Raw genomic sequence first — 27,972 nt, 5'->3', positions numbered from 1 at the left:
GCAGGCGGATTCTTTACTGTCTGAGCCACCGGGGAAGACTTCTCTGGTGTGAAGGGTCTTCATGCCTCATTACAGTCGTGGCAGAATCGTCAAACCACTGTTCATACACAACCTCAAAACTGCGGTAGTTCCTGGACCCATCTCCAGATCTCGTTTACCGCATTAACAAATAAACACGTATGTTACCGTGGCACAAATCTGGTTTTCAGTCTTTTGATAATTGCTATGTCCTAGAGAGCCCTGGGTCCTCCTGCTTCTATGTGGTTTGATGTCTGTGTTCACTGTAGAAAGAAACGCTGCGCTTCGGTTGGCATTACTAAATGCTTAGTGAACATTTTTTCCCCTCACTCCAAGTTCACAGATGGCTGAGTTCCTAACAAGGACCCTAGCTTAAGAAGGAGCTGGTGGATGCCCGGGAGATCCAGCTCTTCCAGCGTGCGATTGGCGTCTGTCCCCAAGGGGTGGAGGGGGTGGAGAGAGAGGAGGAGCCCTGTGTTCCGAGCAGGTATCGACCCCAGCCCAGGCGCACTACAGGGGCCTTGGGAGCCTCAGAGGTTTCAGAGAAGCCGGCTGGCAGCTCCCTGCGAAGACTTTGCCCTCACTGATGAATGGCTGCTGCAGCCCGTCTATTGACCGGGCCCTTTGTTTTCGAGAAGCAACCTGCCTTTCTCCTGTTAACCCCTGCCGGCCTGGCTCCGAACAGGTTGCCTTCTGTGCTCCGGGCTCGGCACCAGGGCAAGAGAGGTCAGGAGAAGGGGAAGATAGGGGCGCTCTCAGCCAAGGGTCGGCTCCTTTCATCTCCTGGCAGGGCAGGAGCGAGACTTCAGACCCCGGGGGTGCCCGAACTTCAAATGCTGTGCTCTCTCTGGGGTTCCAGAAGCTTTTAGCCTTGCTTCGCCACGCGGGTGAGTCTGGGGTCTTCATAACTTCAAGATACACACATAGCCACCCCTTCTTGTCTCTCTCCAGACACACAGACACACACGCTTCCTTGGGTTCACAGCCAGTTTGGGAATGATTGCACCCAGCAGGGGAAGAGTCATTGACTCGAGCTCTGGGGTTCTAGGAAGATGAGAAAGCAGCCTCCGCCCCCAAGTCTGCTGGTTTCCAGCCGCTGGCAGCCAGGATCGTCATCATTAGCAACCCGTATCTTTGAGTCAAGCACTGCCCTCCCAGGGGCTCTTGGTTTAGAATATGCACCCTGCGTGATCGTGCGTGCATGCTAACCACTCCAGCTGTGTCTGACTCTATGCGACCCCAGGGGCTGTCGCCTGCCAGGCTCCTCTGTCCACAGTTTTCTCCAGGCAAGGATACTGGAGTGGGTTGTCATGCCGTCCTCCAGGGAATCTTCCCGACCCAGGGGTCGAACCCATGTCTTTTACATCTCCTGCACTGCCAGTTGGCTTCTTTACCACTAGTGTCTCCCGGCAAGCCCCTCAGGCGCTGTAATCCCTCTGACTTTAAAGTCTTCCGTGAGTGTGTGTGCAGGGGGCAGGACAGAGGCACAGGATGGGAAGTCATGAGCTCCAAGGGCCCGGGACCCAGCCAGGGCTATGCTGAGGCACTCCACAGACATCTCCACGCAGTGCAGTCCGACAGATGTTTATCCGGCCATCTGTTACTCATGCTGGGGATGTGGACATGAGTCAGGAATAGCCCGCCTCTCAGAGTCAAGAGAGATGGCTATGGGAGATACACCGAAATCTGGTGTCACAGAGACTGTAGTGGCGACTAGGTACAGCGCAAGGCAGGGCAGAGTGCTGTGCAGACCTGGGGGAGCTTGAAGGGAAATGTCGACCACTCAGCAAAGCGCGCAAGGTGGAGCTTGTCAGGGGCAGGTGGGGGGCAGGAAGAGCGAAGGAACAGCACCCCAGGCGGGTGGATCGGGGGTGGTCAGCCTGAGCAAAGCCAGGGTGAAAGCGTGTGGCGCTGACGAAGGGAGCCTAGTCTGCCCTGGCCGCTATAGCAAAGCACCGTGCCAGGCAGCTTGAGCAGCAGGCCTCCGCCCACGGCTCTTAGATGGCCACCGGCCCGTGTCTTCCACGTGATCTCCCTTCTGCATGTGTCTCTGCCCTAAAATCTTCTTCTTCTTATAAAGATGTATTTATTTATTTGGCGGCACCAAGGCTTGAGGCGTTCGGGATCTAGTTCCCTGACCGGGGGCTGATGCTGGGCCTCCTGTGTGGGGAGCGCGGAGTCTTAGCCAGGGGACCACCAGGGAGGTTAAGACACTAATGTATCGGCTTGGGGCCCCGCCCACACGCCCTCGTTTTCACAGACACCATCTCTAAGGATGGTGTCTGCAAACGCGGTCTCAGTCCCCGGTGTTTCTACCTGTGACTTCGGGGCGGAGGGCACGGTTCAGGCCGTGGGAACAGGAGCTGCCTGTGGAGCACGGAGGACCGCTGGGGGTGGGCGTGGACAGACCTGTGTCAGCAGAGGCCTTGGCTGTCAGCGTTAAGCTCTGCCTTACAGGACGGCGGTGCCTGCACCTGGTCTTAAACTGCAAAGTGAAAGTAGCTCATCTGTTCCTGTTCCCAGCGCCCTGGAAATTCTGGGCGGGGTGCGATCTCACAGGCCTACCGCTCCCCCACAGGACTGGTCATCGGGGCCCCGCCCCAAGGAGGGGCCAGCCCCCCACCCCACCCCGGTCCTGGGCGTGCGGGAGCCCCGCCCCGCCCGCTGCGGGAGCCCCAAATGCCTGTCTTGTAGGAAACCTTCCTGCTGTCCAGGAAGTCCCATCTGGAAGGGCAGGGTTGGACGAGGACCTCTCCAAGCAGAGCCCGGTGGACAATGAGCGCTCAGGCCTGCTCTCCAACCACGGGGAGCTGGGCGGATCTCTGCCTGGAGGGCGTAGGCCATCCTAGGGGTGGGCCCCCCCAGGAGGTGTGAGGTCCCACGTTCAGATCCCTCCACCACCGTTTCCCGCTTCCTCCTCCTTAACAAGAGGGCCCGCCCTTCCCTTCCGCCACTAGCTTTCGGATTCCTGAAAGACAAGGAAATGAGGGCAGAAGGGCCGGTTGAGGGCGTGGAGCAGGTACCCGCCTCTACTGAGGGCCTTTCTACGCCACCGCCCACCCAGGACTGGGGAGGCACCGGAAGCTGGCTGGCCAGGGATGGAGGGTGAGGTGAATACTTCCACTGGGTGATTAAAGGAAAAAAAAAAAGTTTGTTGACCTAGTGTGTTCGATTAATGAATTTTAAGCACAGAGTCTTGATGAATGAGTACGAATAAGTTTGTGTAATCACCACTCAGATCAAGATACAGAACCTACAGAGCCCAGAAGACACCCTCCCTGGTAGCCTTTGCAGCCCACCCGCAGGTCACCACTATTCTGACTGTAGATTAGTTTCCTCCTTGAAGGCCCATCAGTGGGCTTTCTGGGTGGCTCAGTGGTAAAAAATTCGCCTGCCAATGCAGGAGATGCAGGTTTGAACTCTGGGTCAGGGAGATCCCCTGGAAAAGGGCATGACGACCCACTCCAGCGTTCTTGCCTGAGAATTCCCTGGGCAGAGGAGCCTAGTAGACACGGAGTCCCAAAGAGTCAGCCACGACTGACCCCTGAGCATGCACACACATCACATAAAGGGAATCATAGGGGACGTACACTTTCACCTCTGGCTTCTTTTGACACTTGTTATTACATCTGAGAGATTCTCCCACTGGATTCTGCAGGAAGCAGGGCAAACCCTCCTCAGTCTCTTCCTTATATGCCCCTGAACTTGGCCCCCAAATTCCTTGGCATTTCTCCTGACAACGTGTCCCTGCCCTTGAATCTGGGTGACTTGTGACCGATTTGACCAAAGAGTGTGGAGAGCAACGCTGGATTTCCTAGGTGAGGCATAAGAGACGAGGCAGCTTCTGCCCGATTTGCTGGAACGCTGCTGGTTGGCGTGCTGGCTCCCCAGGGAAGAAGTCTCACCATCCGAGCCCTCCGTGTGGTGAGGAAGCAAGCCGCAGGGGAGACCACGTGGGTGCTCTGTCTGGCTCGGAGTCTGTGCAGCCCGGCGTCCAACAGGTGGGTCAGCGGGTCCCTGAGGGTTGCAGCCCCCAGGTGTCCGTCATCCTCTGCCTTTTCTGCCCCGTTGAGCTCCTGGTCGTCATGGAACAAAGACAAGTCACCGCCCTGACTGACCTGTTTCCCAGATCCCTGACTCATGGAATGCATAATTAACTTAAGTTGCCAGGTTTGGGAGTTGTTGGTTACCCTGATAATAACTGGAATACGAGGTGAGAAGTGGCTGGATTTGGGAAGGTGGAGTTTAGCCTTCTCCCTGGGTGGGAAATGGCAAGAAAATCTGCTTTCCGGAGCCTGCCAGCTGCTTCAGAGCCCTGCTGTGGTCTCATCTTGTGGCCCACTCTTCAGACCTAGTCTTACTGGTTTTAGGCCAGTTGTCCACTCATCCTCTGCTTTCCCCACCCCAGAAGCCAAAGGCTTCTCCTAGGAAGGATGTGATTCCTCCCTATCAGAAACTCCTGAAGAGGGGTATGTGTGGAATATGGGGGAGTACAGACCATCTCTGAGGTGTACAGAGAGCACAGAACACAGCTCCAGGCAGAATGCTCAAGAGAGGAGAGTGTTCATCGCTCAGTCGTGTTTGACTCTTTGACTCCATGGATGGTAGCCCGCCAGGCTCCTCTGTCCATGGGATTCTCCAGGCAAGGATATTGGAGTGGGTTCCGATTTCCGTCTCCAGGGAGTCTCTTGAGCGCCATCATCCCCACTCCACCACCTCCAGGGGTCCTCTTAGTGGCCACTGGGTGGAGACCCTGCTCCAGGAACGGGACTTCGGTATCCCGGCTCTTGGAGCTCTTTTCTGAGAGTGCAGCTCTGGGTCACGCTCATTACCTACACTGTGAATGTCATCCTTGTTGTGGGAAGGAACATAGGCTGGCACTTAAAGAGACAGGCAGAGGTGGCACAATGGCTCTCCCTCCTATTGGCTGTGTGACAACCGAGAAGCTGTCTGACCTCGCTGAGCCTCCAGTCCCCAATTTTGTAAAAAGGGCATAGTAATAAATAGCCCTGGTTTTGTCCAGGACTGCAGGGAAGACTAAACGAGAGAACAGTGCATGGACAGCATCGGCTTGGTGCAGAGTAAGCCTTCCATAAATGCCAACCCAGCCAAACAAAAGGAAATGGAGTGGGGAGGAGCGGAGGGTATATGATAGGAATCATTATTGAATTTTTTCAGACGAAGAAAAGCCCTAAGGTCGCGGAACTAGTAAAGGGAAGCGGTGTGGTGCCAAGTCAGATCTGACCGTTGCGGGTGCCCACGCCCCTTTCACTCTGTAATTCCGTCGTCAGAGCAGGTGCCCGCAGGTCTGGAGCCCACGCGTGACCTTGCAGGGCTTCCTGACCCGCCCAGGCTCACAGCCATGTCCAAGGTCAGTAGAGCCGGGTTGCTGTCTTTGCGGTGTGGTGGGCAGCCCACTGCAGTGCGTCCTCCAGCCCCAGGCAGCCAGGCCCTGCCGGGCTGCAGCCACTGAGGAGCCCTCCGGGTCTAGAAGGTTGCACTGCAATACAACTGTCCTGCCTTCCAGAAGGCCCTGATTTTTTTTTTTTTTCATGACCTAGACTGAACGCAGGTGCTTAGAAGTTGTGCTTGCTTCAAGCAGGTGTACCAGGAAGTCTGACTGATATTATTATTTCTAACAGCTTTACTGAGATACAATTTACATATACAAATCACCCACTTAAAGCGTACAATTCAACGGCATTTAGGATGTTCACAGAGTGACGCACACTCCATCAGGTTAGAACATTTGTGTAACCTCATAAAGACACATTGCACCCCTTGGGCACAACTGTCTGCCCTCCCCTGACCCCCCGAGCCCCAGGCAACCATGGGTCTCCTTTCTGCCTCTATTGCCATGTCTCTTGTAGGCATTTCATATAAATGGAATCATACGTGTTCTTTTGTGTCTGCTTCTTTTACCTTGCATGTTTTCAAGTTTTATCCAGGTTGCGGCAGGTGCCTCTCCTTTTTTATTGCTGAGTAATATTCCTTGTAGGACTAGACTCCATTCTCTTTGATAAGCTTGGGTTGTTTTCACTCTTCGGTGGTTCTGAACGGTGGTTTTATACATATTTGTGAAACAGGAGGGAAAGGGGCCAGGGCACAACCTCTGACAGGGTGACAGAGCCTGAGGCCACAACACGAACTGATTAGAACCAAACAGGGCCACGACGGTGGACGAACTGAGTGCCCCGAGACCTCGCGCCTCAGTATGCGCTCACTGTGACACAGCAGCAAGCGAAATGACACACCCACGGCTACCATGTCAGCTGCCAGTCTGACAGTAAAGGCCAAAAAGTGCGCGGTAGCCCAGTTCCTGGAAATCCCTACCCTTTCCCCCAAATAGCTGGAATACTCCTCCCACTCATTAGTCTATGAAATTACCCAGTCCTATAAAGCTGACAGCCTCATCCCCGGGCGCCTCTCTCAGCTTCTGAGATCCAGGCTTTGTGGAGTGTGTTTTTCTTTAAATAAATCCACTTCTTACCTTCAGTTTGTTTCCCACTGAATCCTTTCTGCGATGAGACATCAAGAACCTGAGCTCCACTGAGTCCTGAGACCAGGTGTGTGTGTGACCTCAGTTAAAAGACTGTGTGTTCAAGACTCAAGCTGAGTTTCCGTTTCATTTGTGCACTTATTTCTGTGTGGACGTATATTTTCATTTCTGTTGGGTACATACCCAGGAGTGGAATGCCTGGTTACACGGTAACTCGATGTTTAACCTTTAGGGGGAGTGCCAGGCTGTTTTCCAAGCAGTTGTACCATTTTACATCCCCACCAGCCGTGCAGGAAGGTTCTGATTTCTCCGCCTCCTCACCAACACTTTTTTTGATTCCAACTGTCCTCATGGGTGTGAAGTGGTGTATGTCTGTAGTTTGGCTTTGCATTTCCTTGACGGGTAATGATGATGGTCGCCTTCCATTTGCATATTGACCTTTGGTATATTTTCTTTGGAGCAATGTCTCTTCGGACCCTTTTCCAATCCGTCTTTTTGGTACTGGGTATGTGCTCTACATATTCTCTATATGAGCCCTTATCTCGGCTGATTTGGAAGAGTCTTTAGGAAAGGCCGTTTCATAACTTCCCCACTCCTGTGTCTGCAGGCTGGAGAATTGCGTCAGAAACCAAACATTGCTTCATTGCTGGGGCAGAGCTGATACCTCTTGGAAACAATATCCGTTCCTGGTGCTGGTGAAAACAGATGAGATCGTCCTGCTTCTCATTTCTCTTTTCTTGAGCTTTGCTTAAATCAGTGGGTCTCATATGGTATAGAGGGGAGGTGCATGTCAGAAGCACCTGTAGGACTCTCCTTTTTTTTTTTAAAGAGAATTAAAAAACCTGCTCTATTCATTTGATTGTGCCAGCTCTCAGCTGCAGCATGCAGGATCTCCTTCCTTGACCAAGGATCTGACACAGGCCCCTGGATTGAGAGCGCAGAGTCCTAAGCACTGGGCCACCAGGGAAGTCTTTGTGGGACTCTTTCAATCCTCAAAAGCCTCCGAAAGTTAGATATGCTTTCCTCTCTCCTGCGGTCCCCGTTATCTTTTCGAGAACCACTGTCCTGAAAGGAATGCTTTGAGATTAACACTGGCATGGCATGAAATGGCCCCTATGTTTGCTGCTGTTCACTCGCGAAGTTGTGTGCACCTTTGTGACTCCATGAACGGCAGCATGCCAGGATTCCCCGTCCTTCACTATCTCCCAGAGTTTACTCAAACTCTTATCCATTGAATCCGTGACTCCATTCAACCATCTCATCCTCTGTCACCTCCTTCTTCTCCTGCCTTCAATCTTTCCGAGCATCAGGGTCTTTTCCAATGAGTCGGCTCTTTGCATCAGGTGGCCAAAGTATTGGAATTTCACCTTCAGCATCAGTCCTTTCAATGAATACTCAGGATTGACCTCCTTTAGGATTGACTGGTTGGATCTCCTTGAAGTCCAAGGGACTCTCAAGAGTCTTCTCCAACACCACAGTTCAAAAGCATCAATTCTTCAGCACTCAGCTTTCTTTATGGTCCAACTCTCACATCCATACATGACCACTGGAAAAAAACCATAACTCTGACTCTATGGATCTTTGTCGGCAAATCTTAATACTCTGTCTAAGTTGGTCATAGCTTTCCTTCCAAGGAGCCAGCGCCTTTTGCTTTCATGGCTGCAGGCACTGTCCACGGTGATTTTGGAGCCCCCCAGGTTAAATCTGTCACTGTCTCCACATTTCCCCCATTTCCTTGCCATAAGCGATGGGACTGGATGCCATAATCTTAGTCTTTTGAGTGTTGAGTTTAAAAAACAGAAGTGTGTATTTATTCGTCTCTGTCAAGTCTTAGTTGTGGCGCTTGGTATCTTCACTGCATTACGTGAAATCTTTCATTGAGATGTATGGGCTCTCGTTGCTCCAAGGCATGTGGGATCTTAGGTCCCCAACCAGGGATCAAACCAGTGTCCCCTGCATTACTAGGCAGAATCTTAACTCCTGGGGCCCCTTGGAAGTCCTGAATGTTGAGTTTTAAGCCAATCTTTTCACTCTCTTCCATCACCCTCATGAAGAGGCGCTTTAGTTCCTCTTCACTTTCTGCCATTACAGTGTATCATCTGCATATCTGAGGTTGTTGATATTTATCCCAGCAATCTTGATTCCATCTTGTGATTCATCCAGCCCAGCATTTCGCATGATGTACTCTGCATAGAAGTTAAATAAGCAGGGTGACAATATACAGCCTTGATGTACTCCTTTCCCACTTTTGAACTGGTCTATTGTCCCATATCCAGTTCTAACGTTTGCTTCTTGTCCTGCATACAGGTTTCTTAGGAGACAGCTAAGGTGGCTGGTATTCCCATCTCTTTAAGAATTTTCCGCACAGTTTGTTGTGGTCCACACAGATAAAGACTTTAGCGTAGTCAATGAGGCAGAAGTAGATTTTTTTTTTTTCTGAAATTCCCTTGCTTTTTCGATGATCCAACAGATGTTGGCTCTGGTTCCTCTGCCTTTTTAAAATCCAGCTTATACACTACAAATTCACAGTTCACCTACTGCTGAAGTCTAGCTTGAGGATTTTCAGCTTATCTTGCTAACATGTGAACGAAATCAGCACAACTGTTTGAACATTCTCTGCCTTTCCTGGGGATTGGAATGAAAATCGACTTTTCCAGTCCTGTGGCCACTGCTGAGTTTTCCAAATTTGCTGGCATATTGACTGCAACACCTTAACAGCATCGTCTTTTAGGATCTGAAATAGCTCACCTAGAATTCCATCACCTCCAGTTGCTTTGTTCATAGTGATGCTTCCTAAGGCCCACTTGACTTCATACTCCAGGATGTCTGGCTCTAGGTGAGTGAGCACACCATCGTGAATATCTGGGTCATTAAGACCTTTTTGTCTAGTCCGTCCATGTATTCCTGTCACCACTTCTTAATCTCTTCTGCTTCTGTTAGTTCCTTGCTGTTTCTGTCCTTTATTGAGCCCATCTTTGCATGAAATGTTCCCTTGGTATTTCTGATTTTCTTGAAGAGATCTCTAGTCTTTCCCATTCTATTGTTTTCCTTTATTTCTTTGCCTTGTTCACTTATGAAGGCCTTCTTATCTCTCCTTGCTGTTCTCTGGAACTCTGCATTCAGTTGGGATGTCTTTCCTTTTTGCTTCTCTTCCTTTCTCAGCTATTTGTGAGGCTTCCTCAGACAACCACTTTGTCTTCTTGCATTTCTTTTTCCTGGGGATGCTTTTGGTCACTGCCTCCTGTATGATGTCATGAACCTCTGTCCATAATTCTTCAGACACTCTGTCTATCAGATCTAATCCCTTGAAACTATGAATCTAGTTCTCACTTCCACTTCCTTATAGTCGTAAGGGGTTTGATTGAGGTCATACCTGAGTGGTCTAGTGGTTTTCCTTACTTTCTTCAATTTAAGTCTGATTTTGGCAATAAGGAGTTCATGATCTGAGCCACAGTCAGCTCCCAGTCTTGTTTTTGTTGACTGTATAGAGCTTCTCCATCTTTGGCTGCAAAGAATGTAATCAATCTGATTTCGGTGTTGACCATCTGGTGGTGTCCATGTGTAGAGCCTTCTCTTGTGTTGTTGGGTTAGCCTTTGTGCTGCTTCATTTTATACTCCAAGGCCAAACTTGCCTTTTACTCCGGGTATGTCTGAGTGGCAGCAAAACTGAGATGAAGACCCAGGGATTGGCAGCTATGGCCAGTGCTGATCCTGAGACAAAGAGAAGAGTATGGAGTTTCCTCCAAAAATTAAAAATAGAGCTACTCGATTTTTCAGCAGTCCCACTTGTGGGTATACAGACAAAGGAACTGAAATCAGGGTGTAGAAGAGATGACTGCACCCCCTGTTCACTGCAGCCTTGTTCACAATAGCCAAGACGTGAAACACTCATTTGCTATTGTTCAGCCTCTCAGCCACGTGTGACAGTTGGCGACCCCATGGGACTGCAGATGCCAGACTTCCCCATCCTTCACCAATGGAATATTATTCAGCTGTGAAAAAGAAGGAACTCTTGCCACTGGCAACAACATAGACATTTATGCTCAGTGAAATAAGCCAGTCACAGGAGAAACATACTACATGACATCACTTACATAAATAATCTAAAATAGTCGACTCAGAGCAGCAGAGAGTGGACTGGTGGTTGACGGAGCTGGTGGGGAAACGAGCAGATGTTAATCAAGAGGTACAGAGTTCAGGCTATACAAGATTAGTAATGACTACTGGATGGCGGTGTGTCTACAGTTAATAATTCTGTGTCGTGGACTTAAAAGCTTGCTAGGAGGGTAGATCTGTCATCAAGTGTTCTTATCACACACACAATGGTGAGGGCAGGAGCAAACCTTTGGAGGCAATGGATGGATATGCTGATGGCACAGTATAGGTGATGGTGATGGTCTCATGGGCACACAGTTCAGTTCAGTTCAGTTCAGTTCAGTCACTCAGTCGTGTCCAAATCTTTGCGACCCCATGAATTGCAGCACACCAGGCCTCCCTGTCCATCACCAACTTCTGGAGTTTATCCAAACTCCTGACCATCGAGTTGGTGATGCCATCCAGCCATCTCATCCTCTGTCGTTCCCTTCTCCTCCTGCCCCCAATCCCTCCCAGCATCAGGGTCTTTTCCAATGAGTCAACTCTTCACATGAGGTGGCCAAAGTACTGGAGTTTCAGCTACAGCATCAGTCCTTCCAATGAACACCCAGGACTGACCTCCTTCAGAATGGACTGGTTGGATCTCCTTGCAGTCCAAGGAACTCTCAAGAGTCTTCTCCAACACCACAGTTCAAAAGCATCCATTCTTCGGCCCTCAGCCTTCTTCAGAGCCCAACTCTCACATCCATACATGACCACAGGAAAAACCATAGCCTTGACTAGACGGACCTTAGTCGGCAAAGTAATGTCTCTGCTTTTGAATATGCTGTTTAGGTTGGTCATAACTTTCCTTTCAAGGAGTAGGCGTCTTATAATCTCATGGCTGCAATCACCATCTGCAGTGATTTTGGAGCCCCCAAAATAAAGTCTGACACTGTTTCCACTGTTTCCCCATCTATTTCCCATGAAGTGATGGGACCGGATGCCATGATGTTAGTTTTCTGAATGTTGAGCTTTAAGCCAACTTCTTCACTCTCCTCTTTCACTTTCATCCTGAGGCTTTTTAGCTCCTCTTTACTTTCTGCCATAAAGGTAGTGTCATCTGCATATCTGGGGTTACTGATATTTCTCCTGGCAATCTTGATCCAGCTTGTGCTTCTTCCAGCCCAGTGTTTCTCATGATGTACTCTGCATATAAGTTAAATAATCAGAGTGACAATATACAGCCTTGACATACTCCTTTTCCTATTTGGAACCAGTCTGTTGTTCCATGTTGCTTCCTGACCTGCATACACATTTCTCAAGAGGCAGGTCAGGTGATCTGGTATTCCCATCTCTTTCAGAATTTTCCACAGTTTACTGTGATCCACACAGTCAAAGGCTTTGGCATAGTCAATCAAGCAGAAATAGATGTTTTACTGGAACTTTCTTGCTTTTTCCATGATCCAGTGGATGTTGGCAATTTGATCTCTGGTTCCTCTGCCTTTTCGAAAACCAGCTAGAACATCAGGAAGTTCATGGTTCACGTATTGCTGAAGCCTGGCTTGGAGAATTTTGAGCATTACTTTACTAGCATGTGAGATGAGTGCAATTGTGCAGTAGTTTGAGCATTCTTTGGCATTACCTTTCTTTGGGATTGGAATGAAAACGGACTTTTTCCAGTCCTGTGGCCACTGCTGAGTTTTCCAAATTTGCTAGCATATTGAGGGCAGCACTTTTCACAGCATCATCTTTCAGGATTTGAAATAGCTCCACTGGAATTCCATCACCTCCACTAGCTTTGTTCGTAGTGATGCTTCCTAAGGCCCACTTGACTTCACATTCCAGGATGTCTGGCTCCAGGTGAGTTGTCCCACCCAGAGCAGGGAATTAGCAGCAATTATTGACACAACAAATGAAAAACCCTTCACCAATATAATTCCTAACCAACCCATTATACTAATAATTTCTAACTCCCCAAAAGAATTTGCCTTTAGTAAGTCTAAAACATCTCATGCCTCTCAGATTTGGAGGCTGTAAACAATCACATGTGGCCAGACGAACCTATACAGGCGGGCTAGATAACCTTCAGAGGAGTCCCTAAGCTGAAACACTCTTGTCACGCCCAGGAATTTTTATTGCCTTGGAGCTGCACGTTTACTCCTTCTCCGAGAGAAACGGTTATGGGGGAGAGCCCCCCGTAAAGTCAGAGGTGTAGGTGAGAGCATAAAACAGACTCTGGTTTTGGGGTTAGATGCTCGGGAACAGGGGGTTTCCTGAGGCTTGATCACGCCTTTGCGTATGCCAAGCCTCCTTCCTCATGACCTTTGCCATGGGCGGAGTTCCTCACGCTGGCCCCCGGCAGTGAGTGATCACACCATCATGATTATCTTGGTCGTGAAGATCTTTTTTGTATAGTTCTTCTGTGTATTCTTGCCACCTCTTCTTAATATCTTCTGCTTCTGTTAGGTCCATACCATGTCTGTCCTTTCTCGAGCCCATCTTTGCATGAAATGTTCCCTGGGTATCTCTAATTTTCTTGAAGAGATCTCTAGTCTTTCCCATTCTGTTGTTTTCCTCTATTCCTTTGCATTGATCGCTGAGGAAGGCTTTCTTATCTCTCCTTTCTATTCTTTGGCACTCTGCATTCAGATGCTTATATCTTTCCTTTTCTCCTTTGCTTTTCTCTTCTCCTCTTTTCACAGCTATTTGTAAGGCCTCCGCAGACAGCCATTTTGCTTTTTTGCATTTTTTTTCCACGGGGATGGTCTTGATCTCTGTCTCCTGTACAATGTCACGAACCTCCGTGTGTAGTTCATCAGGCAATCTGTCTATCAGATCTAGTCCCTTAGATCATGGGTATACACTTACCTCCAAACTCAGCAAGCTGTAAAAACTAAATACGTACAGCATTTTATGTGCCAAGTGTACCTCAATAAAGTGGTGTAAACAAAAACAACAACAACAGAAAAGGAAAGAACATTCGTTTTTTTGCAGACAGCTGCTTAGGGCTCAGATTTTTCTGTGATTGAAGCCAGGAATGTAGCCTGGTAGGCACCATCATGCCCTGGGGAGCAAGGAAGGGGCTTAGGGCCCTCATTTTGTCTCCAAGAAGGATCTCAGCAGTAGCACCCAATATTTATTAGGCTCTCACATTGAGCAATGGCACCCCACTTCAGTACTCTTGCCTGGAAAACCCCATGGATGCAGGAGCTTGGTGGGCTGCACGACTGAGCGACTTCCCTTTCACTTTTCACTTTCCTGCGTTGGAGAAGGAAATGGCAACCCGCTCCAGTGCCCTTGCCTGGAGAGTCCCAGGGACAGGGGAGCCTGGTGGGCTGCCGTCTATGGGTCACACAGAGTCGGACACGACTGAAGAGACTTAGCAGCAGCGGCAGCAGCTGCACATTGAGCCAGGCATTGTACTCAGTTCAGCTCAGTCGCTCAGTCGTGTCCAACTGTTTGCGACCTCATGGACTGCAGCACGCCAGGCTTCCCTGCCCGTCACCAACTCCCAGAGCTTGCTCCAACTCATGTCCATCCTGTCAGTGATGCCATCCAACCATCTCATGCTCTGTCATCCCCTTCTCCTCCCACCTTCAGTCTTCCGCAGCATCAGGGTCTTTTCCCATGAGGCAGTTCTTCGCGTCAGGTGGCCAAAGTATTGGAGCTTCAGCTTCAGCATCAGTCCTTCCAATGAATATTCAGGACTGATCTCCATTAGGATGGACTGGTTGGGTCTCCTTGCAGTCCAAGGGACCCTCAAGAGTCTTCTCCAACACCACAGTTCAAAAGCATCAGTTCTTCGGTGCTCAGCTTTCTTTATAGTCCAACTCACATCCATACATGACCACTGGGAAAACCATAGCCTTGACTAGACGGACATTGTACGAAGCATTTTCTGTTTGTTATGTCCTTAAGTCCTCACCATGGCCTTATAGGTTAGGCACAGTTTCATCATTGTTTTCCAAATGAGGGAAGTGAGCCTGGATGGGTGGACTCGCCAACCCTCCTTCAGACCGCAGGCGGCAGGATTCAAACGCAGGCTGTCTGCCTTCAACTCTTGCACGCCGAAACTCTTCCTTCTCAAATTCAAGAGCCACCAGGCTCCTGAAACCAAACCCTGCTGATGTTCATTTTCACATTGTCAGTTTCCATAGAAGTTTGCCTGGGAGGCGGTTGAGCTGTAGAAGCTCCCCTGAGCACGGGTTCAGGAAACTGGCCCTGAGAACTACCCTCGCACGCTCAGGTTTTGTGTGATTTTGGTCCATGACATCATCTCCCTACAAATTTCCTTACCCTACAATGGAGATAACACACCTACGTCATAGGGTTATTGCGAGGGTCAGATGAGATTATGGCTGTGAGAACGCTTTGTAATCGCTAAAGTCTGAGAAGTCAGGAATTGTTATCCTTATTACATTGTTCCCTTAATTCAGGTCAAATCCTGTAATTAGCAGCCCCAAATCTAGATAACAAGAGTTCCGAGTCTTAGCCAAGAAGTTCAGCATTGGCTCACTCATTTCAGAGCAATATTGAAGACAATAGCAATGGGGCCCCGCCCAAACACTGGAGTTTGGGGCTTGCTGTACTTGGTCAAGCCTTAACTCGGACCCACCGCTGCCTACTTCCCAACCTCCTTCTCGAATCTTGGTCCTCATGCCCTCACTCCATCTGCACTGGTGGGCTGAGCTGGTTGTCTTGGCTTTTTTTTCTCGCCGCTTGGCAGGAGCTGTGTGGTTCTTCGGGGCAGAGATAGAATATGTTTATCAAATGTCCACACGCTAATTGGTCTGGGCCAATGAAATGTAAGCAGAAAGGACACGTATTCCTTCCAGACTGAGGCAGTTAAGTTCCCGTGTTCCCCTTCCATCTCTTTTTCCCTCTGCTGGAAGCCACCTCTAATAAATACATTTTGTTGTGATGAACCACTGAGGCTGGACTCATTTGGTAAGCAACGTAGCCTGGCATGGCCCCGACAAATGTATTTTCTGCTATCAGTGTGCCTGGGGCGGGGGGGAGGGAAAATACTACTCCAGGCAAGGCCCCGTGAGTAAGATACGCCGTGTTAAAGGAAGAATGAAAACAATGGTGTGGATGGAGCTGAGATTTCCTCACACACAAGGCCGTACAACTTAGTTAAAGTCATGTGTGTGGAGTCCTGGCTTTGTGTCTTGGACAAGTTACTGCTAAATCTTGGTTTCCTTAAAACCATAAATTTAAGACAAAAGCAGAGACAGTAACAGCTCCCCAATCAGCCCCTGGAGATGGATAAAGATTCTGAGAGCACCTAACTCAGTGCCTGGTAATAATTAGCCATGGTAAATATCAGTCATTGTTACAAGGGAGGAATGTGAACCGATCGCAGGACAAAGATAAGGGTGCTTAGTCTTACAGGAATCTGGAGCCTAAGGTGGTAAGTAGGAAAAGACGTGGAGATAGAGTGTCCTGAAGGCACCTAGAACTGAGTCATCCAGCCTGCGTTCCATCCATATTTCCACACATCCGTCCATCCATCCATCTGTGCAGTGATCTCAACAAAATTTTAAAAAATCACTCTCTGGATTTTGCAAGGGTGTCTCTAACCAACAGGGAGTTAAAGCCTGAAATTACTGGGGATTATTGGAGAAACTCTCTTATGATTCTGCTGCCTCCTTAGTAGGAGCTAGAAAAACAGAAATATCTGGAAGGGAGCCAAAGGCAGTGACGTCTTGGTGGAAAGGGCAGCAACAGGAAGCCAGCATCAAGGCTAAGCGCCTCTCCTGGGGGTGAGTTCTCCCCTGTGCGAAGAGCTGCATGGGGAGGGGTGGGAGACTGTCCACCTCGGGGCTCCACAGCTGAGGGCCTCTGGCTTGCAGTCCACCGGTTTCTGGGCTGGTGTAAGGAGAGCAGGATGGTACGAAGCTGGGAGGTGCTTCACTGAAGTTACATCTCAGAGGCAAGGAGAAGGGGAAGTACCACCATCTGCAGCCACACAGCTCACAGCCTCATAGGAGGGTCAGGAGCTGTGACTCCCCCAAGGGAAGAGTGAAAACAATTGGTGTGCATAGAGCTGAGTTGTAAACATTAGTCAGAATGAACATAGTGGGTCTTTTTTGCCCTGTCTCCTGGTTACCGAGCCGCTCTAAACCCACAGGCTCAGCAGAGCTGGCTCCAGCTCCAGAGCTGGGCAAGTGACCTGAACCTGACTGATTCCAGCATTACTTCTTTTGGACCATTGTGCTTGGTTCAGGGGTGACCCGATTGGTCAGATGGGATTTGGTTTCTGAACTTTTGTTTGAATTGTGGGGCAATAGAATCTCTCTTTTCACTGGGCTCATGGCTGGGAGAATATGAGCCTGGAACTTCTGGAAGCTTTTAAGTATAGGGAGAAACTCTCCCCAAGGCTAACCCAGCAAAATGTAGTGTTGAGAGAAGGACAGAGGCCACATCCTGATGCTATTGTGTGTGAGCTCCTGGATCAAACCGTACCTGAAGGCTGAATGAATTTTTCAGTGATTTAAGAGTCTTGATTGATATACTGGTTCTCTAAAATACATACATGGCTCTCTGAACACTAGTGATGGGGGATATCTCTCCACCAGAATGCATTTTCACTCTCCTAACTTCCTCTCCATTCACAATGGGTTGCCTACTCTGCAGCAGCTTATGGGCTGGGCTCCTGGCATAAAAAAAGGAATATGACCTGGGTTTTATCTTCAAAGAGACATGATCTAGAAAGAGGGACAAAGATAACTAGCATAGCTCATTGTAAGTTGCGCTGAGATAAAAATTAACTGTCATAGGGACTAACTGGAGAAAGGAAGCTTGGATCTCAGAGGGGCGATGGTGTTAATTAAGGCTGTGGAGAGGATGTAATACTCATTCATTTCAATGGCTTATTTATTTATTCAGCTGCACCAAGTCTTAGCTGTGCCATGTGGGTCTAGTTCCGTGACCTGTGTTGGGAACACGGCATCTTAGGCACTGACTCGCCAGGGAAGTCCCTGAACAGGTATCGACGAGTATCTGCTACATGTTATATATGTGTGTGTTATAAATACGTGTGCTCACGCTGGGAATACACACGCAGATATTTATAAACAGACACGGTCCTTGACCTCGAGGAGCTGACTGTGTAGTGGAAACAGGGCGACTCGACTTCCCAGAATAAGGTCTAAGGGTAGGAGGGTCATGGTGCCTGAGAACAAATAACCAAAGAACTTTGGGATTTAGGGGAGGCTCCTCCAAAGAGGAAACACGAGCGTGTAGTTGAAGGAGCAGCAGGAGTGAACTAAGATCCAGTGGAATGGATCCTTGGTGGAAGGGGAGACATCCTCGCAGCGTCTGCGGTGGGAAGGAGCGAAATAACCAAACAAACAGAACAAAGGATTTGGCTGTTTTACTGACAAGTTAGGACCCATGATTCTTAACTCCATGGCTTTCTCACTCACATTTTTTTTTTTCTTCCTAGTCACCGTGAGTATTGTTTTCTTCATCTATAAAATGATGTTGTTGGGATAACAACACTCACTTGCCTAGACTTCCCTGGTGGTCCGATGGCTAAGACTCTGCGTCCCCAACGCAGGGGATCTGGGTTCGATCCCTGGTCAGAGAACTAGATCTTACATGCTGCAACTGGAAAAAAAAAAAAAAGATCCTGCATGGTATAGCTAAGGCCTAGCGCGGCCAAAACAAAACCACCCAAAAAACCCCACCCTGCAGGCTCGCTCGGGGGGCTGAGATGACGCGTTAAAGGGCCTGGCACAGAGAAGGTGGGCAGCAATTACCGTCTCCTCCCCGTGGGTCCCATCCCCTCATCCTTGGTGAGCTGTGACTGGAGCTGTCCCTTGGTTCTAAGAATGTTCGCTTTCCTTCTGGGCCCCGCCCCTTGTTCACCTGCTCCCTGCAGCCCTGCTCCCCTAGGCTCCTCCAGGTCACGCAGCGAGCACAGAGACGCGCAAGTTCTGGTGGAACTGGGTTCTCTCGCTCCTAAATTCCTGTGTTAGAGTCCTAACCCCTGGGCCTCAGAATGTGATGGTGTTTTGAGATCGGGGTCTTTAAGGGGGTCATTAAAGTGAAAATGAGGTCGGGTGGACGTGTGTGCAAGAATGCTGAGTCACTTTAGTCGTGTCTGAGTCTGGGTGACCCCATGGACTGCAGCCCGCCAGGCTCCTCTGTCCATGGGATTCTCTGGGCAAGGATACTGGAGTGGGTTGCCAGGCCCTCCTCCAGGGGATCTTCCCAACCCAGGGATCAAACCTTTTCTCCTATGTCTCCTGCCTTGGCGGGCAGAGTTCTTTACCACGAGCGCCCCCTGGGAAGCCCAGTAGAGTGGACACTAACCCAATATGTCTGGCGTCCTCATGAGAAGAGGAAATGAGGATTTTGAAACCTGCAGAGGGAAGGCCCTGTGAAGACACAGATTGGCGTCTGTGAGCCGAGGAGAGAGGCCTGCCTGAAGTAAGCCCTTCTCTCCCAGCGCTGAGGAGGCGCTGACCCCGTGGACAGCTCGATCTTGGATTTTGAGGCTCCCAGGCTGAGAAAATACATCCGCGTAGTTCAAGCCGCGCAGTCGGTAGACCTGGGGGCACGGTGAACGGACGGAGAGCACCGGGGCTCCGAGTCATTGCCCTGCCCCTCGAGGCCGGGAGAGCCGCCTGCACTCTCCTTGGACGCGGGGGACAGAGAAAGACAGAGGCCCCGGGGACGGGGGCTTTGTCCCCCACCTGTACTGGGGGCGGGTGAGCAAAGCCTGAGATCTCTAACCAGGCCGCGGACAGGCTGCTTCCGCTTCCACGGCCTGACTCCTGGCTGTGTGACTTTGTGAAAGTTACTTACCCTCTCTGAGCTTCACCTGCCTTGTTACTCCTCAGTGTCCCTACCTGCACGGGGTTGTTGTGGAGATGAGATTCGCATTTATGACGGTGCCTGCCCCAGAGTCAGTGCTGTGTGCCTGCCAGTGAGCGTTAGGATGGCTTCCCTCTTACAGCCTCACTCTTAAAGTGGCAGGAATGTTCCTGTTTCACGGGATTAGGCTGAGGCTGAAATCTGACATTTCAGGCTGTTTCAGGCCATCAGGCAGGAAAGAATCACAGATGTTAGCAGCTGAGTTATCAACCCGGCGCAGGTCCCAGTTCTGCCAGCCATTTGAAAGGTTGGGTAACCTCTGGGTCTCGGTGTGCCTGTCTGTAAAACGGCTCAGCTGGCTCTTCATGCCCCGTGCCTGCCTCACAGAGCCGTTGTGAGACGCAAATGAGGGAGCGATTGTGAAATCGCTTTGTAAAATTAAAGACTCACGTCAGTGGGAATATACGCCCCCACAGACATAATAAAAGCTAACATTTAAATGCTCACCATTATCTGGCATTCTTCTAAGTGTATTCCATCTATTTCTCATTTAGTCTTCACAAGAACTCTATGAGCTGGGCGCTATGATCCCCTATTTTGTAGGCGAGAAAGATTATCACTAAGGGGTGGTGCCACAGCTTGCATTCAAGAGTCAAACGTGGGTGCTCATACCTTTCATCAGAGGGCAGAGCTGTCCTGTAGAAGATTCTGTGAGGATGGAGATGTCTCAGAGCTGCCCTGTTCACTACAGCAGTCCTCCAGAACGCTGACATGTAGCTAGTGTGACGGAGAAACTGAAATTTGAATCTAATATTTTTTTTTTTTAGGCTTTTGGGATCTTAGTTCCCCAACCAGGGATGGAACCCACACCTGGTGCGGTGGAAGCAAGGACTCTTACCCACTGGCCCACCAGAGAAGTCCCTAATTGGATTTTAGTTAATTAAAATGAAACCAGCTCTTATTACCCGTGTGGGCACATGGGTACTGTGCCATGTGGGCCCAGCAACTAGGCTGCAGTGCCTCCTAACTGATGCGCTGAAGCTGAGTTTCAGACAGCTTGCCGCCGAGAGAAAGGAGATGCTGCCGATTCTCACGGCTGCTGAGCCTGGTTGCTGAGGCTGCGACTCACTGCTCCTGGCTTTCACCCCAAGTTTCAAGCCACCGACTCTTCCTTGCTGGACCCACAGGGGCAGGCTGTCCGCTCCCCAGAGAGGACAAAGGTCCATCTTCCATGGGAGGGACTAGACCTCCTGTTTCTCCCTGATGGGAGGTGCTGGGGGGAGGCTGGGTGCCCTTGTCTAGTCCCCCGCACCCCTGATCCTTACAAACCACCAGCTATGGCTGCTTCCCAACCCCCCCAACCCTCCATCTCCACCCCCACCCCCTACCCCCCAAGAGAAGAGCTGGAGACAAGCTCCTGCACTCCCTCTCTGAGTTGGAAGCTGAGCTGGCTGGCTCTCAAGGCTTAATTAGCTGAAATAAGTGTGAATAATCATCTTTAAAATGAGAGTGGTTAACGCTCAGGCCACACTGCTTCTGATTATTCAGCGGCCCCGCGGGAGCATCACGTTTCCGGCTCAGTTGTGCCAAGTCCGCCAGGCTGCGCAGGATGACCGGGGTGCCCCATGGAAGCACTTCTCTGCCTGCCCTGCCCTGATGCCAGAGGCGAGGCTCAAAGTCTTGTGGGGGGGCCTGGCTCTGCGCCAGCGAGATGGAGACCGCACCCAAGCAAGGCAGCACTAAGGGGTAGGCGAGATGGTGGCAACCATCTCGGAGAACACCCATTAGACGGGCTGCATGGGCGTCACGGACAAGGGCACACTAGTGCTCGCTGCTGAGTGACCGTGAACTTGGCTCTTTCTGTCTCTGAGCCTGTTTTCTTTTCTGGAAATCCCGGGACACTCACTTTTAAAGGTGGTCCTGGAGGAGTAAGTGTGCATGCATCCACACAACGCCTGCACGCTGCAGATGGTCAGCAAAACCTGATCTGCCCTCCTTTTCGGTTTTCCCTTTCTTTCTGCTGCAACTTGGGAAATATTCCTAGCGCAAGATAAGACGGCAGGGCTTGGTCAGGAGCTTGAAAGAAGCTGATGTTCCAGTAGTGTGCTCTCCCCTAACACCCACTGACACCCTCTGAGGCAGATGGATGTCACGGCAAGCTGGGACTTGCAGGTTTCAGACCAGAGCAGAAGAGGCAGTGAGTGGCACCCTGGTGTGGACAGGTCGTGTATGCTCTGCTCCAGAGCCAGCCCTCCAGAGCCAACGGATCATGTTTCAGACTAGATCAGGTCGAACCACAGGAGACTGCCATGTTTCTAGGTCAAAAGTTGGTTGAACTTAGGTCATGTAAGATAACTAAGTCTTGACAATGAGTCTTTAGCAAGCAATGTGATGTTTCTGTGTGCCTATTTAAGGACAAGACAAAATACACAAATCTTTTAATAATGAGACTTAGCTAGCTCTGCAAAACACAGCAGAGACAGACCACCAGGCAGGATATAGCTAACTGCCAAGTTATTTGTGAGAACGTGACTGGTGCAGGAATTGAGAGGAGGGGCAGGGTGCTCTGGAGCAGGTGGGTTAAGGGGCAGGTTAGCAGAAGGAAGTAGGGTCTGAGTTGTGTCTGGAAGGATGGTTAGTCACTGAAATCAGCAGTAGGGGGTGGAAATGATGCTCTGAGCAGAGAGAAGTGGTGTGACCGAAGTCTGGGACTCTGAGAATCTCCAGGACGGGGAGACCAGGACTGATGAACATTTCTGCACTTGCACAATCCCCAGGAAGGAGTGGGGACCGCTGTGTATTGGGTCAAAGAATGAAGGCACACAAGAATGAAAAGCATGTGGAGATGAGTGAGCAAGTTTAGCTGTTCTGGGGGTAGTGGGAGATGACGCTGTGTAGACTGATCGTGGAGGGTTCTGAACCCAGACAGAGGAGTCTGGGTATTATGCTGAGGAAACAGGATTCTCCAACTGTGAATTCAGCAAATACATATGTGTTTGGTCAGGTTCTAGAGGTCAGAGAAAAGCTATCTAGGATCTCAAGATTTGCTGATTTTAAGTTGATGTGGTCCTGGAAAATAGGCTGTTCTGTGTTAGTCTGGGTAAATTGATTATGTTACAGTAACAAATACGCTTAGAATTCCAGTGGCTTCGAGCAACAGAGATTCATCTCTCGGTAATTTCACAGTTTCAGTCACCATAGCATTGTGTGTGTGTGTGCACACACGCGCACTGTCGTGTCGGATTCTTTGCAACCTCACAGACTGCAGCCGGCAGACTCTTCTGTTCATGGGATTCTCCAGGCAAGAATACTGGAGAGGGTTGCCATTCCCTCCTCCAGGGGATCGTCCCGAACCAGGGATCGGACCCATTGTCAGGTAGGTTCTTTACCGCTAATGCCGCCTGGGAAGCCCGCTATAACATTGTGTGTTAAGTTGCTTCAGTTGTGTCTAACTTTGTGTGATGCAATGGACTGTAGCCCAGCAGGCTCCTCTGTCCATGGGATTCTCCAGGCAAGAATACTGGAGTGGGTTGCTGTGCCCTGCTCCAGGGGATCTCCCTGACACAGGGACAGAACTCACGCCTCGTCTCCTGCATTGTCAGGCAGGTTCTTTACCGCTAATGCCACCTGGGAAGCCCGCTGTAGCATTACCTTATGGGTCTTCGCTCCCAAATCAGCTGATGGGGCAGCCCTATGTTACGGACATTACTACTCTTATAATAGAAGAAAAGTAATGCATGGTAAACCACATTCTGGGTCTAACAGTTTCTGCCTAGAAGTGACACATTTCCTTGACCAAAGCAAACCCTGTGACCCAGCCAGATGTCAGTGGGGTGGGAGGGCACAATTCTCCCCTCCCAGAAAGCCAGCAGTAGATGTTTCTGAACAGCAACATTAGCCCAGGTCCTCCCTGAAATTTTGTGTGAAATAAGGGTAGGTAGGCTAGGGAGATAAGGAGATGCATAGATAGTAGGGAGATAGGTGGTCTGATCGGAGAATTCTTTCTTGAGTTAACCTAAGTCTAAGCTTTATAATCTTTCCCTCTAGCTATACAGAAGTCATTTTTTAGGCCAGGGAAGCTGTTCTGGGCCCAGATCTGGATGGGTGAGTTTTCTTTAGGGGGTAGGATAATTTGGGGGCCCATTGCAAAATGACCAACCTAGACAGCATATTAAAAAGCAGCGACATTACTTTGCCAACAAAGGTCTGTCTAGTCAAGGCTATGGTTTTTCCAGTAGTCATGTCTGGATGTGAGAGTTGGACTATGAAGAAAGCTGAGCTCCGAAGAATTGATGCCTTTGAACTGTGGTGTTGGAGAAGACTCTTGAGAGTCCCTTGGACTGCATGGAGATCCAACCAGTCCATCCTAAAAGAAATCAGTTCTGAATATTCACTGGAAGGACTGATGCTGAAGCTGAAACTCCAATACTTTGGCCACCTGATGTGAAGAACTGATTCATCAGAAAAGACCCTGATGCTGGGCAAGATTGAAGGTGGGGGGAGAAGGGGTAAACAGGATGAGATGGTTGGATGGCATCACCTACTTGATGGACATGAGTTTGGGTGGACTCTGGGAGTTGGTGATGGACAGGGAGGCCTGACGTGCTGCAGTCCATGGGAGTTGCAAATGACTGAGTGACTGAACGGAACTGATTGCAAAATGAAGATGTGGAGCCCCGTGTTCAAAAGTTATTAAGAATTTCAAGACAGGGCAGTGAAGCCGCTGGCCAAGCATGGAGCTACCTTCAGGGCAGCTGGCCCGGATGCTGTCCTGTGTGTGGGTGCCCACTGGTCCAGCACATTCCAGGTGGCTAGCACTTTCCTCTCCTCTTCCTCTCCTTTTTAAAAAATGCTTCATTAATTTACTTTTTGGCTTCAGCACCCGGCATGTGGGAGCTTAGTTTCCTGGTCAGGGATCGAACCCTCACCCCTTGCCCTGGAAGTGCAGAGTCTTTCATTTTTGAACTGTTTATTTTGTACTGGGGTGTAGCCGATTAACAATGTTGTGCTGGTTTCAGGAGCCCAGTGAAGGGGTTCAGCCACACCTACGTACATGTACCTGCTCTCCCCTAAGAAGTGCAGCGTCCTGGGGGATGGACCATCAGGGTGTCCCGCCTCTGCTTTCCACTCTGAACTCCCCCTCCCGTTGGGCACCTGCCCACTCGCGGCGAGCCAGGTCTGAGTAAGCTTGTCCATTGCTCCTTGGCTGAATCACCACTTCCCTCCGCCCCTAAGAAGCTCCTGTGCTCGGGAAGCCCTTGAATTGTGTGAGGACCGCCACGAGCCACAGGGGAGGGGAGTCAGCCTTCCCAGCAGCCCTTGTGTCAGGTCCACGACGGTGCTTCTGACCCGCACTGTTCTCCTCAGGCCTCTGTCTTCCCGTTCACCTGCAGACGAGAGCGGCCATCCTCTTGAACCTCTGAACTCCCGACAGCTCACGACAGATGAGAGCGGCCACCTTCTCAAAGCTCTGACCGCCCGACGGCTCACGACAGACGAGAGCAGCCACCTTCTCAAAGCTCTTGGCCTCCTGACAGCTCACGACAGACGAGAGCGGCCATCTTCTTGAACCTCTGAACTCCCGACAGCTCATGACAGACGAGAGCGGCCTTCTTCTTGAAACTCTGACCGCCCAACGGGTCACGACGGACGAGAGCGGCCACCTTCTCAAAGCTCTTGACCTCCTGACGGCTCACGACAGACGAGAGCGGCCATCCTCTTGAACCTCTGAACTCCCGACAGCTCACGACAGACGAGAGCGGCCACCTTCTCAAAGCTCTGACCGCCCGACAGCTCACGACAGACGAGAGCAGCCACCTTCTCAAAGCTCTTGACCTCCTGACAGCTCACGACAGACGAGAGCAGCCACCTTCTCAAAGCTCTTGACCTCCTGACGGCTCACGACAGACGAGAGCGGCCTTCTTCTTGAAACTCTGACCGCCCAACGGCTCACGACGGACGAGAGCAGCCACCTTCTCAAAGCTCTTGACCTCCTGACGGCTCACGACAGACGAGAGCGGCCATCTTCTTGAACCTCTGAACTCCCGACAGCTCACGACAGACGAGAGCGGCCACCTTCTCAAAGCTCTTGACCTCCTGACGGCTCACGACAGACGAGCGCGGCCTTCTTCTTGAACCTCTGACCGCCCGACGGCTCTCGACAGATGAGAGCAGCCATCTTCTCAAAGCTCTGACTTCCCAACGGCTCATGACAGACGAGAACGCCCATCTTTTCAAAGCTCTGACTTCCCGATGGCTCACGACAGATGAGAGCGGCCATCTTCTTGAACCTCCGACTGCCCGAAGGCTCACCGGGCAGATGAGAGTGGCCATCTTCTCAAAGCTCTTGACCTCCTGACGGCTCATGACAGACGAGAGCAGCCTTCTTCTTGATGGACTAAGCACAGCAGATATGGCATAAAAGCTTAGTGAATATTCACCATCTTATATAGGTATTGGTACAACATTAAAGAAGTAGAAAAAAAATGCAAGTCTGATCTCTTTTTCTATGAGTTCTTTTGTTTGTTTATTTGGCTCATTGATTGCTTTGAAGTATGATCAACCTACAGCAGTATATTACTTACTGTTATACAAGATAGTGATCAGTTTTACTTTACTTTTTATTTTTTCTGATTTTGCAGATGAAATTTATGTTGCAGAAGAGACTATTTAGAATGAGAACAAATCACAACAGATTACGAAATTTAAAAAGATGGCAGATACTACAAACTCACGAAATCCAGAAAAGTAAGACTGCAACCAGTTTTAGAACATTTCATCACCCTGAAAAGCTCTCATACCCATTAGCAATTTTTCCCCATCTTACCTCTCCTGCCCATAGCCCTAGGCAACCACTAATATACTTTGTTTCTGTAGATTTGCCTGTTCTGGACATTTTAAGTAAATGGACTCATACACCTTGTGATTCTTTGTTACTGACTTCTTTCAAGTAATAAAAAGAAGATTTCATTCTTAATGCTCTCAACAGTCAGCATGTCCCATGTATTGTGCTTGGTTGCTCAGTCGAGTCTTGACTTTTTGCCAAGTGCATGGCCTGTAGCCTGTCAGGCTCCTCTGTCCATGAAGATTCTCCAGGCAAGAATACTGGAGTGGGTTGCCATGCCCTCCTCTAGGGTCTTCCCAACCCAGGGATCGAACGCAGGTCTCCTGCATTGCAGATGGATTCTTTACCATCTGAGCCACAAGGGAAGCCCAAGAATACTGGAGTGGGTAGCCTATCGCTTCTCCAAGGATCTTCCTGACCCAGGAATCAAACTGGGGTCTCCTGCACTGCAGGCAGATTCTCTACCAGTTGAGCTACCAGGGAAGCCCTGTGTTAATACTTTACTATGAAAAAATTGCCAAATAATATTCCACTGTATGGCTATACCACATTTCACTTGATGGGTATGTGAGCTGCTGCCACGTTTTAGTCATTATGAATAATGCCTGTATGAGCACTTGTGTCCGTGTTTTTGTGTGGAAATGGAGTTTCATTTCTGCTGGGTCCATGCTGAGGAGTGGGACTGCTGGGTCGTATGGTAACTCTTGGCCTTCTCCAGTCACTCAGCCGTAAGGAACCCACCTGCAATGCAGGAGATGCAGGTTCGATCCCTGGGTTGGGAAGATCCCCTGGAGAAGGGAATGGTAACCCACTCTGGTATTCTTGCCTGGAGAATCCCAGAGGAGTCTGGTGGGCCACAGTCCACAGAGTCGCAAAGTCAGACACAACTGAAGCGACCTAGCATGCATGCACATGGTAACTCTATGGTTAACATTGTGAGGGACTGCCAGACAGCTTCCCAAAGTGGCTGCATTATTTTACATTCCCACCAGCAGCGCATGAGGTTTTCAATTTCTCCACATCCTTGCCAACACTTGTTATCATCTCCCTTTTTGATTACAGCCCTCCTTGTGAGTGTGAAATGGTATCTCATTGTGGTTTTGCTTTGCATTTTCTTGATGGATAATGAGGTTGATTATCTTTTCCCGTGCGTATTGGCCATTTCTATATCTTCTTTGGAAAAATGCCTGTGAAGATCTTTTGCCAGTTTTTAATTGGGTCATTTGTTTTTCCATTACTGAGTTGTAATAGTTATTATACTCTAGATACAAGCCCCTGATCAGAAATATGACTGTAAACATTTTATCCTGTTCTAGGGGCTGTCTTTTCACTTTCTTGATGGTGTTTTTTTTTTTTTTTTCCTTTGGCATGGATAAAAACATGCAAGGAAGCTTTTAATTTTGCATGAAGCCCAATTTATCCATTTTTGGGCTTTGCTGATGTTGCAGTTTGCACTTTGGTGTCATATTAAGAAGCTGTTGCCTAATCCAAGGTCATGAGATTTACTCCTATGTTTTCTAAACAAGTTATTTAGCTCTTAGATTTAGATATTGGCCCACTGTGAGTTGGCTTTCCAGGTGGCTGAGTGGTAAAGACTCCTCGTGCCAATGTAGCAGATGCAGGAGGTGGGAGTTTGATCCCTGGGTTGGGAAGATCCCCTGGAGGAGGAAATCCATTCCAGTGTTCTTGCCTGGAGAATCCTGGGGAC

The 27,972-nt window shown here is 49.7% G+C and overlaps 1 long non-coding RNA gene across 1 annotated transcript; it reads left to right on the top strand.

Annotated features, from left to right (window-relative positions):
• The first annotated feature begins 541 nt into the window (after nt 1-541).
• Nucleotides 542-25,906, top strand: LOC138420780 (uncharacterized). The gene is made up of 3 exons (XR_011249310.1): nt 542-905; nt 22,607-22,796; nt 23,656-25,906. It is a non-coding gene; the product is annotated as an uncharacterized lncRNA (long non-coding RNA).
• Nucleotides 25,907-27,972: the final 2,066 nt, after the last annotated feature.

The sequence above is a fragment of the Ovis canadensis genome, chromosome 15, assembly GCF_042477335.2.
Source record: "Ovis canadensis isolate MfBH-ARS-UI-01 breed Bighorn chromosome 15, ARS-UI_OviCan_v2, whole genome shotgun sequence".
NCBI classification, from domain to species: domain Eukaryota; kingdom Metazoa; phylum Chordata; class Mammalia; order Artiodactyla; family Bovidae; genus Ovis; species Ovis canadensis.
The sequence above is the reverse complement of the archived record's forward strand: the minus strand, read 5'-3'. Positions and strand labels throughout refer to the sequence as shown.